This window comes from Zootoca vivipara, chromosome 6, assembly GCF_963506605.1.
Source record: "Zootoca vivipara chromosome 6, rZooViv1.1, whole genome shotgun sequence".
NCBI lineage: Eukaryota > Metazoa > Chordata > Lepidosauria > Squamata > Lacertidae > Zootoca > Zootoca vivipara.
Genome location: NC_083281.1, coordinates 24,784,894 through 24,801,504, shown reverse-complemented (window position 1 = coordinate 24,801,504; position 16,611 = coordinate 24,784,894). Strand labels below are relative to the sequence as shown.

Sequence of the window (16,611 nt, the reverse complement as noted above, 5' to 3'; positions counted from 1 at the left end):
TACTATCGGTACTGCAGTGTAGAATAGAATATTTGCAAAGGACCATAGAAATTTCCTAGATTTTTTTTTAAAAAAAACATTCTAGTTAATCAGGTGCATTCATTTCAGCTGAGCATGAGCAATGTTGGATAAAATCCATAGGCTGGGGTGTAAATGGCAGGCTGGGAGAGCAGAGGAGTGCTATGAGGATAATTCGGCTGATCAGGGCATGAGATGCCCATGATGATGGTTGCACAACCAGATCTGCATCTGCAGTACACCAGATGCGCACTGAGCACAGACTTATTAATCTAAGAATGCAAGGACAACAAGGTTCTGCCTCATATCTGAAGTATGTCAAGTTCTTTCTTTCAACCCTCGCTCTGCATAGACCTCTCCTGTTATTTGCATCAAAATAGATGTGTGGGAGGCGGGGACAGTGAAAGGATTGCATTAGCATGTGCAGAGATACTTTGTTCTACTTAAAGGGAGCCCTTTCAACACTAACTTGTCTGCTGAGGAACTCCTGTACAACATTGGTCATGTGACCCTTTTGCATTGCAGAAAATTCTAAGAATGCCAAAGCATCATAAGGGATGTTATTGGTTCACCTGCAGTGCTGCTCACTAAATGAATAAAAAATTGTCCAGTAGCACCTTAGAGACCAACTAAGTTTGTTCTGTCGTGTTTGTCCATGGAGTTTTCTTGGCAGGGATACTGGAGTGGCTTTCCGGTTCCTCCAGTGAGAGCTGGACCATAAAGAAGGCTGATCGCCGAATAATTGATGCTTTTGAATTATGGTGCTGGAGAAGACTCTTGAGAGTCCCATGGACTGCAAGAAGATCAAACCTATCCACTATCCTGAGTGCTCACTAGAAGGACAGATCCTGAAGCTGAGGCTCCAATACTTTGGCCACCTCATGAGAAGAAAAGACTCCCTGGAAAAGACCCTGATGTTGGGAAAGATTGAGGGCACAAGGAGAAGGGGACGACAGAGGACGAGATGGTTGGACAGTGTTCTTGAAGCTGCCAACATGAGTCTGACCAACTGCGGGAGGCAGTGGAAGACAGGAGTGCCTGGCGTGCTATGGTCCATGGGGTCACAAACAGTCAGGCACCACTAAACGACTAAACAACAAAGTTTGTTCTGTGTATAAGCTTTCATGTTTGAAGTGGTTCTGGGTGAGGACAAAACGGCAGAGTTTGGTAGCTGTTCAATAATTTATAGTGTTTTGGAAGAGTTATGAGGTGGTGAAACCTCTATAACGAGACCGGGAGATAAGTTAAGCAATGGCAGTCCAGTACAGGGCAAGATCGCTCCGGTGCCCCCGCCCTCGCAGTGTTTAGCACGGCTTCCATGCGGCTTTGCCGTGCAGTGCCCCCCCACCGGCCCGGCGCCCCGCGCCACCAGGACTACACCTGGAGCTGGGCCTGGTCCAGTACACTTCCAGGCGTCCTCTGCTTTTTGTCTTCTTCTCCCCTCAGCAGAATTGCACAGAGGTAAAGCAAACAGCTGGTCTTGAAGTGTAATAAATCAGGACCATGCAGACCTCCTTATCTATGAGCTTTATTAACAGACCTGGAGACTGAGCAGACATGTTTGATCCCTTGGGGGGGGCAAACTAACTCCTTCTACAACAGCACACAAGCACACATAGGCACACAGAGAGAAACCCCTCCGTTTGTACAGAGATATATGCATGCCCATATGTTCCCAGTATTCTCAGTGACAGAACGTAATGTCCGGTGTACAGTTTAACTCATTCATACCAACAGTAGCAAAGTCCACTGTGATTTTATCTGAAATGGTGTTCCTTATAGCTTGTAATCCATCGTTGTGTGGGATGTTGAGTTGCTGAATTACAATGTACAGTGGTACCTCGGGTTACGTATTTCCAGGTTGCGAACGAGTATAGTTCCGGTTTCGCTGCACGCACATGGACAAAAATGCTCAATCACGCTGTGCGTGTGTGCAGAAACGGCACCTCTTTTTGTGAATTACTCCAGATACGGATGGGCCTCCGGAACAGATCCCATCCATAACCGGAGGCACCACTGTATTACTAAACTGAAAACCTGAACTGAATAGAGATATCTCATTACAGACGCTAAAGCTACTTTTGGTCATCTGTATACTATCCCTTGCTTTTTCCTGTAGGACTAATTGCAGTTGTTAACAGTTGTCAACAGGTTTACAATACCAATTGGGTCAATCACCCATCTCCCACTACCCTTCTGAGAAAAACTCCACCACCACCCCTATATACAGTATAAGGGTCTGGTGACTTCTGTTTCAGTGTATCTGAAGAAGTGTGCATGCACACAAAAGTTTATACGCAGAACAAACTTAGTTGGTCTCTAAGGTGCTACTGGACATTTATTTATTTATTTCGACTTCGTCAGACCAACATGGCTACCTCCCTGAATCTAGAATCACAAATAGGCTGTGCCTTGTTTTAGCTGTACTGAAGATCAGCAATGATGACCGTGTATCACCAGTTTTGATCCAGGAATGACATACTGTATATACTTCTGATGGGAAATCCAGAACAGATACTGAAAACCCCTATGGAGTTTTAAATCACCAAGGTACTTGCTTATCTGCAACAAAAGCCTAATAAACTGATACAGGCATGTAAAGGTAAAGGTAAAGGTAAAGGGACCCCTGACTGTTAAGTCCAGTCACGGACGACTCTGGGGTTGTGGTGCGCTCACCTCGCTTTATTGGCCGAGGGAGCCGGCGTACAGCTTCCAGGTCATGTGACCAGCATGACAAAGCCACTTCTTCTGGTGAACCAGAGCAGCACACGGAAACGCCATTTACCTTCCCGCCGGAGCGGTACCTATTTATCTACTTGCACTTTGACATGCTTTCGAACTGCTAGGTTGGCAGGAGCTGGGACCAAGCAATGGGAGCTCACCCCGTCGCCGACCTTCTGATCGGCAAGCCCTAGGCTCTGTGGTTTAGACCACAGTGCCACCCGCGTCCCTGATACAGACATATATTTCTTACTAAATGCTCTGCTGCTGGTTATTTGTAACTGTTTACCCTGCATAACCTTGAAAGAAGAAAGTAGCTTTGGGTTTTTATGATCTTGGAGCAGAAATTACAAGTTGTCCTCTCCCCCTCCCCTGCCCAGCACACAGCTCTACTCAAACAGGTGATTTCTGAGAAAACGAAAGCTAAATGGGGTCACTGTAGGTCAGGGGACAGCAAACTTTTTCAGCAGGGGGCCGGTTCACTGTCCCTCAGACCTTGTGGGCGGGCGGACTATATTTTGAAAATAATAATAATAAATGAATTCCTATGCCCCACAAATAACCCAGAGATGCATTTTAAATAAAATGACACATTCTACTCATGTAAAAACACCAGGCACGCCCCACAAATAACCCAGAGATGCATTTTAAATAAAAGGACACATTCTACTCATGTAAAAACACCAGGCACGCCCCACAAATAACCCAGAGATGCATTTTAAATAAAAGGACACATTCTACTCATGTAAAAACATGCTGATTCCCAGACCGTCCACGGGCCGGATTTAGAAGGCAATTGGGCGAAATCGGACCCGAGGGCCTTAGTTTGGGGTCCCCTGCTGTAGGTCCTCCTTCTTGTAAATCATTTCTTGGTCTGTGCTGGGTCCTGATTGGGAGCAAAAGCAAGCAGTGGGGGCGGGGCATCGTGACGCATGCATGGCGCATAGAATGTGCACGAGCGGGATGCTGCACATACGCAGTCAGTACGCGCTGCTGATGGCACACGATGGCCCCATGGGCCGCTGCTGGCACACAGCAGCCCATAATGGGGTGCCGCTCGCGGGGCAGCTGGCACAGACCGCGTATGTCCATACAGTGCACATGGGTGGAGGTGAGGGGTGGGGTGGGGAGCCCCCGAGTGGAGCCCCCCCTGAGTGGAGCCTGTCTCGGTCATGACCCAGCAAAGTCCAAGAAATTATTTACAAAAAGGAGCAACTATAAGAACCCCATTTGGATTTAGTTTTCTCAGAAACCAGCTGTTTGAGCAGAACTGTGTTGCTGGGCAGGTGTGGGGGAGAGGAAAACTTGTAAACAGGATGCAATTTCTGCTCCAAGATCTTTACCCATCTACCACGGCCACATTCTCACCCTCTTCCCACCTGGCGTTTTAGATGGCCTCATCTAAAACCATGTATCAGTATGAGATCATCCCATCCGCTCTGACCTTACACAGTTACACCACTGCTTGTACGTGTGGCAAACAGATAATGACAAGACAATGAGCCTCCATTGGTCTGTCATCTGAAGGTAATGTACTGTGATAAAGTTCTCCTGAACTTTCTACCACGTAGCAATGAGGGCCATAGCTGTCTACCCTCCCATTTTTGGTGGGAAACCCCGGATTTAAATCCGCTTCCTGTCGCACCCCCGGATTGTTCGATATCCCAGATACAGTATTTACCGGATTTCAAATGAAGCAGCCCCTCTCCCTCCCTGATGGCTCGGCACCCCACCCCCCACAAGTGAGCAGCTAGCCGCTGCCCAGTAAAATGTCTTGCTCAACGGCTGGCTGCTCGCTCACTTGCCGAGTGCTGCCAGAAATCGCCGCTCTGCCCATGCCTGGGCACTGAAAATCGCTTCTGTGCATGTCAAGGGAATAAGTGTAATCAGGGAATATAAATGGTCAGGAAAGGTTATGGTAAGGGGCGAGGGGTATAACAGAGGGGGCTTGCCAAAGCTCGGGTCCAGCCTTTGGGTGCAATCCCCCCTGGACCATGCTTCTGTACAGAACCAATAAATAGTCTTCTTTACCAAACGCCTCATGTGTGTGACTCTTTGGGGGAACTTCAGTGAGAGCTCAAGTTTTCCTGCAACAACATGAGTTCAGCCAGGATGCACACCTACTTGGCCTCTGCTCAGTTAGTTCTTAGGCAACACAAGCCACCTATTCCCACCTTCTTAGCTAGAAGCTGGCAAGTTTTAGAAAAGTGAATTCTGTAACCTAGCAAACTGCAGTTGGGAATTTTGATGTCAAGTTTCAAAACAGGAGGGAAGTGGTCCAGGCAGTGAGCAACTACAGCCTCTTCTGCACCTGTTTGTTATGCTCAAAGCCTAGCTAAGGGCAGACCACAGATTTCCTGTTGCTAGCACCAACTCACAAGAACGAGAGCATCAGTGTGTGGAGTTCTTCTAGCTCTTCTGCCACAAAGTCCAGAGAGGACAGGAGAGAGTGTGAGCAGCTGAAGTGAGAAGACTACCTATCCTATCCTTAAACAACTGTTTGTCAAGGATCTTGAGGAGCAAGTAAGTCTTACAGAGGTCCTTCAAAGTCTTTCTCTCCCAGCCTGCTTTCCCTTTGCTCAGCTGGCAGGCTGGTGATCCCAATGATGTTTAATTTGCTCTGCTGCTCTTGAGCTTTTCCCTAAGGTTGATAGCAGCATTGGGAGGAGAGGGATTATCATCAGAATCATGGGGAGGGAAAGTTTCAAACTCTCCTTTGGACAGATGAGGACATCTGAGGAACTTTGCTTTAAACATAATATCGCTGAGTGTTTATTGTACCATCACCTAAACACTATATAGGATTTCAAAGAGAACCTTTGCACTTTAGAGTTGACTATACTTGGAATGTATGTCATTGGCCAGGGGTGGCCAACTCCCAAGAGACTCTGATCTACTCACAGAGTTAAAAAACTGGTTGTTGAGCTTTTTTTAGGGGAGCCAATGTTGTTGTACATCTTTGGGGGGGGGGAGCCAGTGATCTACCAGTGATCTACCACAGCTGTCCAGTGATCTACCGGTAGATCACGATCTACCTGTTGGACATGCCTGTCATAGGCTATAGCCATTTAAGTGATTATTGTTAGCTCAGGTTATTTTCAGTTATTTTTTTAATAATATTTCCATATTTTTCATATTTCTTCATGGTTTTTGTGTATTTTGTATTTGGTCTCTGGACTTTGTGGCAGAAGAGCTAGAAGAACTCAAAAGACTGGTGCTCTCATTCTTGTGAGTTGGTGCTAGCAACAGGAAATCTGTGGTCCGCACTCAGCTAGGCTTTGAGCATAACAAACAGGTGCAACAGGGGCCGCGGTTGCTTGCTGCCTAGTCCTCCTCCCTCCTGCTTTGAATTTTGACATCAGAATTCCCAACTGCAGTCTGCTAGGTTACAGAATTAGCTTTTCTAAGATTTGACAGCTTCTAGCTAAGAAGGTGGGAATAGCTGGCTTTTGTTGCCTAAGGACTTAATGAGCAGAGGCCAAGTAGGGGTGCATCATGGCTGAACTCATGTTGTTGCAGGAAAACCTGAGCTCTCACTTAAGGGGTCCTTCCAGACCGTCACTATCTGGCAGGACAGATTCAAGTGCGCACTGGAAAATAAGTTTTGCACAGTTGAAGTGGGTTAGAGTTCCGTTAGAATTTCCCTCCTATCCCTAGCTGTATGTAGTCATCATATGGATGAGCCTGTGTCCCCCTAGTGCAACAAATCAGGTTGGTTTTTTTTATAAAAAACACACACACAGAGAGAGAGAGAGGGTGGGGCTTTATTGCATTTAGGAAAGTGATGGGTTACTGCAATGCAAAGTGTTGGATGAACAAATATGAATGGGAAGAAGTATTTACACCCATTAACAAATTAATGCTGTTTGTCATATAATCACCCTGCAAACAAATCAGAACAATAAAGACCAGACATAGTGTAACCACCACTTAAAATTTGTGCAAGCAAATCAGGAGGCAAGTTGAGTAAACAGGGGAGCCCTTATTTCAATCTTAGCTCATTAAGGGGTTCAATTTGGCCTGCGATTACAATTTTTCCAAACCGCTCCCACCTGCCAAACAGTTGTCATCAGCTGATGGGCAGGTGCATAGTGTTTAATTCTAGGTTGTCTCCAGGTGTTGGCTAAGATAGCAGGGAATGGGTGCAGGCAGTGAAAGCAGCAGGATTTAATCTCACAATTATCAGCTGTTAAGAAGGGGTTTAAATCCTGTTCTGTATGGCTGTGAGTACCTGCTCACACAGAGCCCCATTTTTTGCAGGTGCTGGCTGCAAGAGGAACAACACAGTTGTTGCTGTTGTCATAAAAGGGGGGTTCAACATTAGGTCATATGGCTAATGGTATTTGTGTTTTATTTTTCAACCTGATAAGCAGGACCTTTTATTGCATATCCAAAGACTGCTGAATCTCCCTTTGAATTAAAAGACAAGTAGTTTGTACTCTAAAAGTCTCTTTTATCTTCAAAATTGTCCTTGGAAATAGTGTTTAGTGTTCTCATGCTCCTAGATTCATCACTGTCTCAGATTTTTCAACCTACAGCTGGTTCACTGCTTTGAACAGAAATGGCTGCACCAAACTAGTCTCTTGACTGCTGGGAAAGGCTTCCTTCCTGTGCGTGCTTAGCTTCTGCTTGTCTGGCTGGAGAGATTTCCGTTTGTTTTTGTTCTCCAAATGGCTTACAAGAAAAAGATAGTAGACCCACCCAGTTTAGGTTTTGCTTTCTCGGAAATCATCCATTTGCGCAAGAGCTGAGTGCTTGCAAGCATCCAGGAATGATCAGCAATGGAACATTTAGTCCTGAATATATTGCTACTGTCTATTGTTTGTGGATCAAAATACATTGGTTTAATCAAATGTACCTCCCTCCTCATCCCCATGAAGTTCCACACATAGCCCCCTTCCCAGACTTTGATCTTGGCTTCAGAGGAATCTGGAAGGTCCCTGTCATAACCACATCACATTTCAAGTTGCTTTGTCACATTGTTATCCTCCTCCTCCTCCTCCTCCTCCTCCTCCTCCTCCTCCTCCTCCTCCTCCTCCTCCTTGTAAATGTCAGAATAGAAGAGTCCTGCTGGATCTGGCCAACCAGATGCCTGTGGGAAACTGGAATGCAGGACCTAAGCACAAAAATATTCCCCCCTCTGGTGGTCTCCAGCAACTGGTGTTCAGAAGCATTACTGCCTCATACTGGGGAGGCAGAGCATAGCCATCATGCACACCGATGCACTTTCATCTCAAAATGCACATCTTTAAATGAGGTTTTGCTCGATGCATTTCTGCACATTTTGTCAGGATGCCTGTGCCACAACCGGGTGAGCTATGGGGTGGGGTGGGGTGGGATGGCACATGGTGATGGTGTACCTGTGCCATACCTGCCAACGTTTCCTCAATGAAAATACTGTAGGGACCTTCTAAGGAAAAGCGGGACATTCCCAATGATGTTTGATCTCCTGCTGCTCTTTGTGGGATGGAATACTGGGGCAGACAAGTCACAACAGTTCCCAGAGTGTCCACATGGAGGACCACATGGAGGAACACCTGACCAGGTCGGTTTCCTGTTCCTCCAGACATGCAGATGAGATGTATTAGCTGGCAGATAAAAGCCCCTAGCCAGCAGCCATTCTCTCTCTTAGCCATCTCTTCTTCAATGGGAACACATCTCCAGAGAATCTCCAGTTAGGATGGTTCTCCCTCTCGGCCTGCTGCCAAGAGAGAGACCAGACGGAGCCTTACTCTACTAAGTAGACTCCAGATGTACATATTTGTAACTTTTCTTTGTAAGCCTGCCTTTCTGAGATTACGCTGTTAACTCAGGGTGTCATGTGAGTAAACTCTATCTTATTTTAATACTATTGTGTCATGTATTTCTTTTAAGAGGGACAAAGGGGATTTGCCAGGAAGTATAATATTGTTGTATAGATTTTAACAAACCTAAACGCACACTTTTGCTGCGCACAAAAGGGGAATGTCACTCTGCTGATGTTGGAAGCTTGATAACACAAGCTTGGATAGGATCTATCTAATAATATATCCTAATCCACATCCCTAACATTCCCACACATCTCAGCCTGAGAAAGACAAAGTTGGTTCAACAGCCTTCTGAGGTCTGCCCATCTAGATGTTTTTCACTGTGGTTACCATAGGATTGGGACAATTGCTTTGTTTTTCCATAAAACACTGAACTCGTTCTTCTGCCACAAAGTCTGTGATGATGAGTTGCCTGGAGAGCATCTGAGGGTGCTTAACTTGGATGTGTTGTGATGAAATGTTCTCCAATCAAAGCCTCAGTTTCTTGCATTTAATCACCCTCTGATGTCACTGCCGACATTTCTCTCTCTCTCCACCAGGGATGTGGCTCTCTAGCTGTTGTGGGACTACAACCCACACCATCCCTGACCAATGACCATGCTGGTTGAGATTGATGGGAGTTTGAGTCCAGAAACATTCCGGAGAACCACGGTTTCTCCACACCTGATATTTTGCAAAAAAAGAAAAGGGGGGGGGAGCTCAAAAAACCTTTGTGTCTGGACTTTCACCTTTTGAAATATGGCCAGCCTAACTAATAAGCTTTAAGTTTTCCATGAAAGTCTCATAAATGATAAATATTGTGAATTATCTTGACCCCTCCAGACTGATGTCTTGTGGGTGTATTCTGCAACCTGTCATTGACACAATAATAATGCATGAGTGGGGGATTTATACTGGACCATCCACATACCATTTCACTTTATTAATAGGTTTGCAACACTTCCCCAATGTCACTCGGTTATTATTGCTATCTGGAAGGTCTCTCTTGCTCTGTAGTGGGACAAATGTGGGCAACACACACCCATGAACATTTGTGTTTTTGGGGGGGTTGGGATTGCTCTTTTTTCTTTATATTTTCTTCCTTTTTCTTTTAAAGACATATATGGATAGATAGCTGGGCGGACATCCTCCTCTGCCTTCCCTTGTTACCCTAGGGCCCACTGGTGGCAGAGGTGGGCCCTGGGGGCGGAGGAGAGGGGAGGGGATAAACCCAGCTACAAAATGGACCACCTTCGACTGCTCGCCCTGCATGGGACTCTCTCGTGGCAGGAGGGGGCCTCGTGGGGTAGTGGTGGAAAAGGATGGATGAATCTGATACTGTATGTGTGTCTTGCTTTATTTTTGTAAAATCAATAAAAATTATTTATAAAAAAAAGAACATTTGTGTTACAAAGAAGTTGCAGGGCTTTAGCAGCAAACTCTGGAGCTGGTGCCTATTGCAAACGAAGCAGTATGGTCACCCCCAAACATTTGCAGATGCAAAGGGTATTGAAAGTGGAATCACGTATAACCACCCCAATATCATTATGAGCTCAGATATGAATGCTCAGTTAAAAGGACATCTGGAAGGTCCCCACATCTACACCAGCTTCCTCAAACTGATGCCTTCCAGATGTTTTGACTTCATTTTCCATCATTCCTGGCCACTGGCCATGCTGGCTTGTAATAATTTCTTGGACTGTGCTGGGTCATGGCAGGGGCAATCAACAAAGTATGAAAGTAATGAGTGATTACTTGGAGAACATAGCATCACAGCCCTTCAGAGTTATTTGGGAGATGCAGTTGTGATCTATGGGAAGACATTGGAGCAGAAATTGCATCCTGCTTACAAGTTTTCCTCTCCCCCTCCCCTGCCCAGCAACATAGCAATGTTAAAAGAACTGATTTCTGCGGGGGGGGGGGATCCAAATGGGGTTGTTATAGTTGCTCTGTTTGGCTGATTATTTGCAACTGTATACCCTGCATAACCTTGAAAGAGAAAAGTAGTTTTGGGTTTTTATGATCTTGGAGCAGAAATTGCATCCTGTTTACAAGTTTTCCTCTCCCCCTCCCCTGCCCAGCACACAACTCTGCTCAAACAGCTGATTTCTGAGAAAACGAAAGCTAAATGGGATTGCTGTAGGTCCTCCTTCTTGTAAATCATGTACAGTGGTACCTCGGTTTATGAACACAATTGGTTCCGGAAGTCTGTTCATAAACTGAAGCGTTCATAAAGTGAAGCGAACTTTCCCATTGAAAGTAATGGAAAGTGGATTAATCTGTTCCAGACGGTCCGCGGGGTACTTAAACTGAAGCGTTCATAAACTGAAGCGAACTTTCCCATTGAAAGTAATGGAAAGTGAATTAATCCGTTCCAGATGGGTCCGCAGTGTTCATAAACTGAAAATTCATAAACCGAGGTTCCACTGTATTGGACTGCGCTGGGTCCTGATTGGAAGGAAAAGCAAGCAGTGTGAGGCCCACATGGCATCAAAACTCAGAAGAAATCATGATGATATGATACAAAGTCTTTAAACAAATTATGTAACTTATAAATAAAAGCACCACTGACCCAACAGATTTATTTCGTCGTTTCCATTCCTGTGCATCTAGAATTGACCTCTTCTGCATTCATCTTCCATCCATTTTAATATTATATTATTAATACTAATACTCCAGAGGGATTCCGTTCCACCGTCAAAGAGCTCTCGCTGTCAGAAAGTTCTTCCTTGTGTTCAGTCAGAATCTCTTTCCTTGTAGCTGGAAGCTGTTTGTTCAGGTCCGACCCTCTGGAGCAGGAGAAAGCAAGCTTGCACCACCCTCCATATGGCAGCCAGCCCTTTAGATATCTGGCTATCATATCTCAGCGTCCGAAAGTCCCATAGTGATAGGCACATTCTGCAACAGGGAGTTTCTGAACTCCGATCGCAATACACTGTGTCTAAAAGTTCAGATTAAAATTGCCACTGCTGGCACCGTGGGCTGGATAGGAAAAGATCCTGCTGCAGCAGCTTCTCAACTGACTTTGCAGATCCAGTTGCTTCCTGTCTGCCTGGTCTGCAAGGGGGTGCGGAAGAGCTTCAGCTCCCCAGGCGGCAGAAAGCTGGCGGAATGAAAGGCGAGCCTCTCTGCGTATGGCTGTAGAAATCCTTGAGCGTAGCAGTGTCATGATCACTTGCATAACATTATATCCTCCTCAGGCTGAGGATGGTGGATGGGACAATGGCTTTTCTAGGAACACTCTGGGGAGAGTTTGGTGTCCTGCCTGCCCGGTCTGGAAAGGCAGCTTCTTGTGCAGGCTCTAAAACCGCTCGGCACCCTGTAGAATATCAGAATTTTTCAAAAAAATAAACCACTATTTCCTCTAACGCCCCAAACCCTCACAGCTTTAGAGCCCTTCCACTTTACGCAGCCTATGAATGTAACAATGCAAAAGTCGACAACAAGGAAGCCATCAAGGAATAATATCTGGATTGTGTGGGCTTGCAGACAACTTGGGTGCCGCTGAGACTGCCACAGAGGCAACAACAACAGAGGTGAAGGACTAACCACCTCTGACGCTCCAAGTGTCACAAGTGATCCTTTGGGACCTTCCTATGAAAGGCAGAATCTCGTCTATCAAGCAGCTGCTCCGTGCTCCCCCCTAGCGAGGAATGCTGCTTTTGCTATTTGCTGCAATCGGGAAATAGGGGATTACCCCCAGTCTCATGGGAGGGGGAGGGAAAGTTTCAAACTCTCCTGCAATTTACATTGTCTTCGCGCGCAACTTCGCTTTCGTTTTTGCTTTCAGTAGTGCGAAGAACAGGAGGTAGAAGGAAAAGAAGAGAGAAAGGAAAAGAGTTGGAAGGAGAAAAGTGTTAAGAAACCTGGAAGAGGAATCCTCCGCGGAGTGGACTGAGGTTTACCGTAAAAAATCGGGCTGGCAGCAGGTTAGGAGCTGAATTTTTCTCTTGAGATTATGATGATTTCTGTTTCTTTTTGAGCTTGATTGACTCTGAGCTCCTTGCTAGGCGGGTGGGGCGTGCGGCCAGAATTGTTTATTATTACTATTATTATTAATGTTGGAGAAGGCTGCCCTTCTTCCCCGCTGCAAAGGGAATAAATAACATGCCATCACCAATGAGCTAGTGCTACTATAAGAATTTTAAGTAACTGCTCTGAAACCAACCAGGGTCTCCCTCTCAAACGATGCTGCGTGTTAATTTGACATATCCCTCTTTAGGTACTAGGAAGCGGCCCTCCTCCTCCTCCTCTTGGTGCCTGTCTCTTTTCCTTTCCTTTGGGTTGACACAGTGGAGAGAGAAGCTCTTGGGAAGCTCTCACACCCAGACGCATAGCAAGGGAGGGGCAGGGGCAGGCCACCCCTGGCTCCAGTCTGGTGGGGGCAGCGCATGGGGCAGCGCCGTCGGCCCCTGGCCCACCCCTCGCCTCCTCTGGCCGAGTGTGCTGCTGCCCTTGCCACAGCCGCCCGCATGTGCTGGCCGCCGCCCTCATGGAGCATGCACCCTGCCGCTGCCCTTGCGCACTGCCGTGGGCGGACTGCACATGTGTGGACATGCACAATCCGCCCTGGCACGTGTGTTATGACATCACGACGCATGCATCAGGCCACATCGTGATGTCATGACGCACACGCCAGGGCGGACTGCATATGTACCACCCCGGGCAGCGAAGCAGCACCGTTCGCCAATGGTCACGCCATATGGTTGCTGTCCCATCCTTCATCTTTCTCTGTTCCTCTTCCCTGTTTAATAAAAGTATTTGCAAACACTCACTGGGACTAGCAGGGCTGTTTGTTTTTTAGAGTGCACGTGGACACGAAATGTGTAGTCAGGAGCAGTGGTGTGCCGTGGGTTGGCGATACCCGCTGAGAGGAGTCCTTGGCCAGGTTACACTGCAGTCAACCCTTCCATGCCTGCCCCCACTTGTCTCTGCCCCTCCCACTTTTGCCCCACCCACTGTTGCTCACTAGCTCACCTGCCACCCCCTGTCCCCTGTCTTATCTGCACCTGGTTGTGCCCCCTCAAAATTTTGTGCCCCAGACAACCACCCCCTGGCCCTCTCCACATTACATCACTGAGTGGACATACCCTGTGCTTCCTGTTATGGGAATGCATCTCAGTCTAACTAAGAAAGACAAAGTAGGTTCAACAGCCTTTTCCTTTTGAGGTCTGCTCATCTAGATGTTTTTCACTGTGGTTGCCATGGGACTTGGGACAATTGCTTTGTTTTTCAGTAAAACTCTGAACTAAGTCCTCTGCCATAAAGTCCGGAGAGGACAGGAGAGAGTGTGAGCGGCTGAAGTGAGAAGATAAACTTCCCTATCATCAAACAACTGATTCTCAAGGATCTTAGGGAGCAAGTAAGTCTTAACAGAGGTCCTTCAAAGTATTTCTCTCCCAGCCTGCTTTCCCCTTGCTCAGTTGGCAGCCTTGTGATCCCAATGATGTTTGATCTCCTGCTACTCTGAAGCTTTCCCCTAAGGTTAATAGCAGCATTGTAGGGAACAAGATTATTATCAGAATCATGGGGTGGGGAGGGAAAGTTTCAAATTCTCCTTTGCCTGCAAATCCCTTCTGTGCTGATGAGTTGACTGGGGAGCACCTGAGAGTGCTAAAAAGGAGGCTGGACAGCAAAGGTTAACAGTTATCTGAAGCCCCCCATCCCTGTTCCCAATTGCCCATGAAACTAGGCAAACGATCTGGAACCTCCCCTACTCCCCCCTCCAACATGGCTGATCAGTGGAAAGATACATTGTGAGCCTCATTAAAATAGGCAGTGGGACAAAAGCAGTCTGAGCGGTGCAAATGGCATGCTTCTGAAGCAGAGTTTCAAAAACCTCCCCTCCTCTGTCTGCTGAGCAGTGGCAAAGCCCATGGGGTTCCTGGCATGCACCCAGGGTCTGTGGTCCTTTGGAGAATTGAGACACAGCAGAGACTTTATAAAAAATATGGTTTATTCACCTATTTATGCTATTTTCAGTCTGCATGGAGGGAGTCCAGATCTTACAGCATGTTCTTTTCAAGAGGGATTTATCCCCCACAGTAGTGCAGCCCCAGGGCATATCTTCTAGCCAGCCTGCCCAAGATGGACGCCAATCTTTCTTCTTCCTTCTTCCTCCCAGCAACCCTTTCTCAAAACTCTTCATTTCCTGCCACCTCAAACAAACACCCCATCACTTGTGTAGGGAGATACTTCAAGAGTGCCAACACTTGCCTTGGAATCTTTTTGCTTGGAAAGAAGGTCACTGGAAACTGTGGTGTCTTCAGGGCAGTCTGGAGCAGGTCGGGCGTGTGGGATGGAACACTGGGGCAGACAAGTCACAACAGTTCCTAGAGTGTCCACTAACAGGAACTCACCTGGAGGGACACCTGACTACAGGTCAGTTCCTGTTCCCTCAGACATGCAAATGAGTTGGATTAGACAAAAGCCCTAGCCTGCAATCACTCTCTCTCTTAGCTACTTCCTCCCTCGATGAGGACACATCTCCAGAGAATCTCTAGTTAGCATGGTTCTCACTCTAGGCCTGCAGCCAAGAGTGAGACCAAGTGGAGTCTTACTTTACTAAGTAGTCTCTAGATGTATATATACTTGTAACTTTTCTAAGCAAGCCTGCCTTTCTGAGATTATGCTGTAACTCAGGATGAAACTGTAAGTAAACTCTATCTTATTTTATAAACACTGTGTTGTGTATTTCTTTTAAGAGGGACAAAGGGGACCTTTGCCAGGAAGTGTAATATTGAACTATAAAGTGTAATATTGTTATAGAGATTCTAGCGAATCTAACGCACATGCTTTGCTGCGCACAAAAGGGGAATGTCACTCTGCTGATATTGGAAGCTTGCTAACACAAGCTTGGATAGGATCTATCTAATAATATATCCTAATCCACATCCCTAACATTCCCATAAAGGGTTATTACGGCCCAGGACTGCGTATTTTTGTGTATTTTTGAAGGATTGCTTTGGATTGTGATTTTGAACTGAGTAGGATTTTTTCAGTTAGAACTTCCTGGTGAGCACATGGTCTATTGTTCTCCAGTGTGCCTAGGGGATTAGCTACCCCTCCCCTCCCTCAGAGTTTACAGCACTGAGAACTCAGAGGCAGTGAAGATTATTTTGCATTTTGAGATATTTTTAGAGATTTTGATTTTGGAATTTTTGGCAAATTTTTGAATTTTGAGAAATTTTTAGAATTTTGAGATTCCAAGATGGCTTTTGCAGATTTTGATAGTGGAGTTAACCTAGGATTAATGGCTTTAGATGACCACAATTACCTATTTTGGAAACAACGCCTGATAGCATTTTTAGATGCAAGGAATGTTTTGGATGCCATTGAAAATCCTATGCCTACTGGCGAAACAGAAGAGGATTTAGCAAAGATAGCAACTTGGAAACGCATGAACAGCGAGGCCAGACACATAATTTTGAGTGGACTTCGCAATAAGCATCTAACGTCAATTAATAGCAGAGATGATGCAGCGCAAATCTTAAAGGATATTGAGCGCAAGTATGGAGCATCTACAAAGAATGAATCCCGCCCCTTTCCACCAAAAGGCGAAAAGGGGGGGCGTGGGCGTGCAATGATATTGCAAGAAAGAAATGTAGCTTTCCAGAGCTGTGAAGGAAAGCGCAATAAGTGGCTTCTGGACAGTGCAGCAAGCAGCCACTTCTGCTATAAAAGGGAATATTTCAATGAAATAGACAATAATAAACAGTCTGAGATTGAAATTGCTGATGGAAATGTTATAAAGTCAATAGGTGCAGGATCTTTGAACTTGAATTTCAAAGTGAACAATGAGTCTTTTGATACTACAGTGAGTAATGTTAAGTATGCACCAAAGCTGAACTGTAATCTAATAAGTGTGTCTAGCTTGGACAAGAAAGGTTTTGAAATTATATTTAAAAATGGACAATGCAATGTGATAAAAGATGGTGAAGTGTTTATTCAGGCCAAACTAATCAATGATGTGTATGAGATTGATATTTCAGAGAATGAGTCTGCAAGGGTTGCACAACCCAGCAGAAAGGATCAACCAGATCTGGAACTCTGGCACAAAAGGCTTGGACACAGGGATACCAACCTT

General features: G+C 46.0%; 1 protein-coding gene and 1 long non-coding RNA gene across 2 annotated transcripts in view; one reads left to right on the top strand and one right to left on the bottom strand.

Moving 5' to 3' along the window:
• LOC118086965 (interferon-inducible GTPase 5) overlaps window positions 1-16,611 on the bottom strand; it is a 159,488-nt gene that overhangs the window by 22,672 nt on the left and 120,205 nt on the right. The gene's annotated exons all lie outside the window — the stretch shown is intronic.
• On the top strand, window positions 5,144-15,010 carry LOC132592296 (uncharacterized). The gene is made up of 3 exons (XR_009557729.1): window positions 5,144-5,262; window positions 12,316-12,454; window positions 13,762-15,010. It is a non-coding gene; the product is annotated as an uncharacterized LOC132592296 (long non-coding RNA).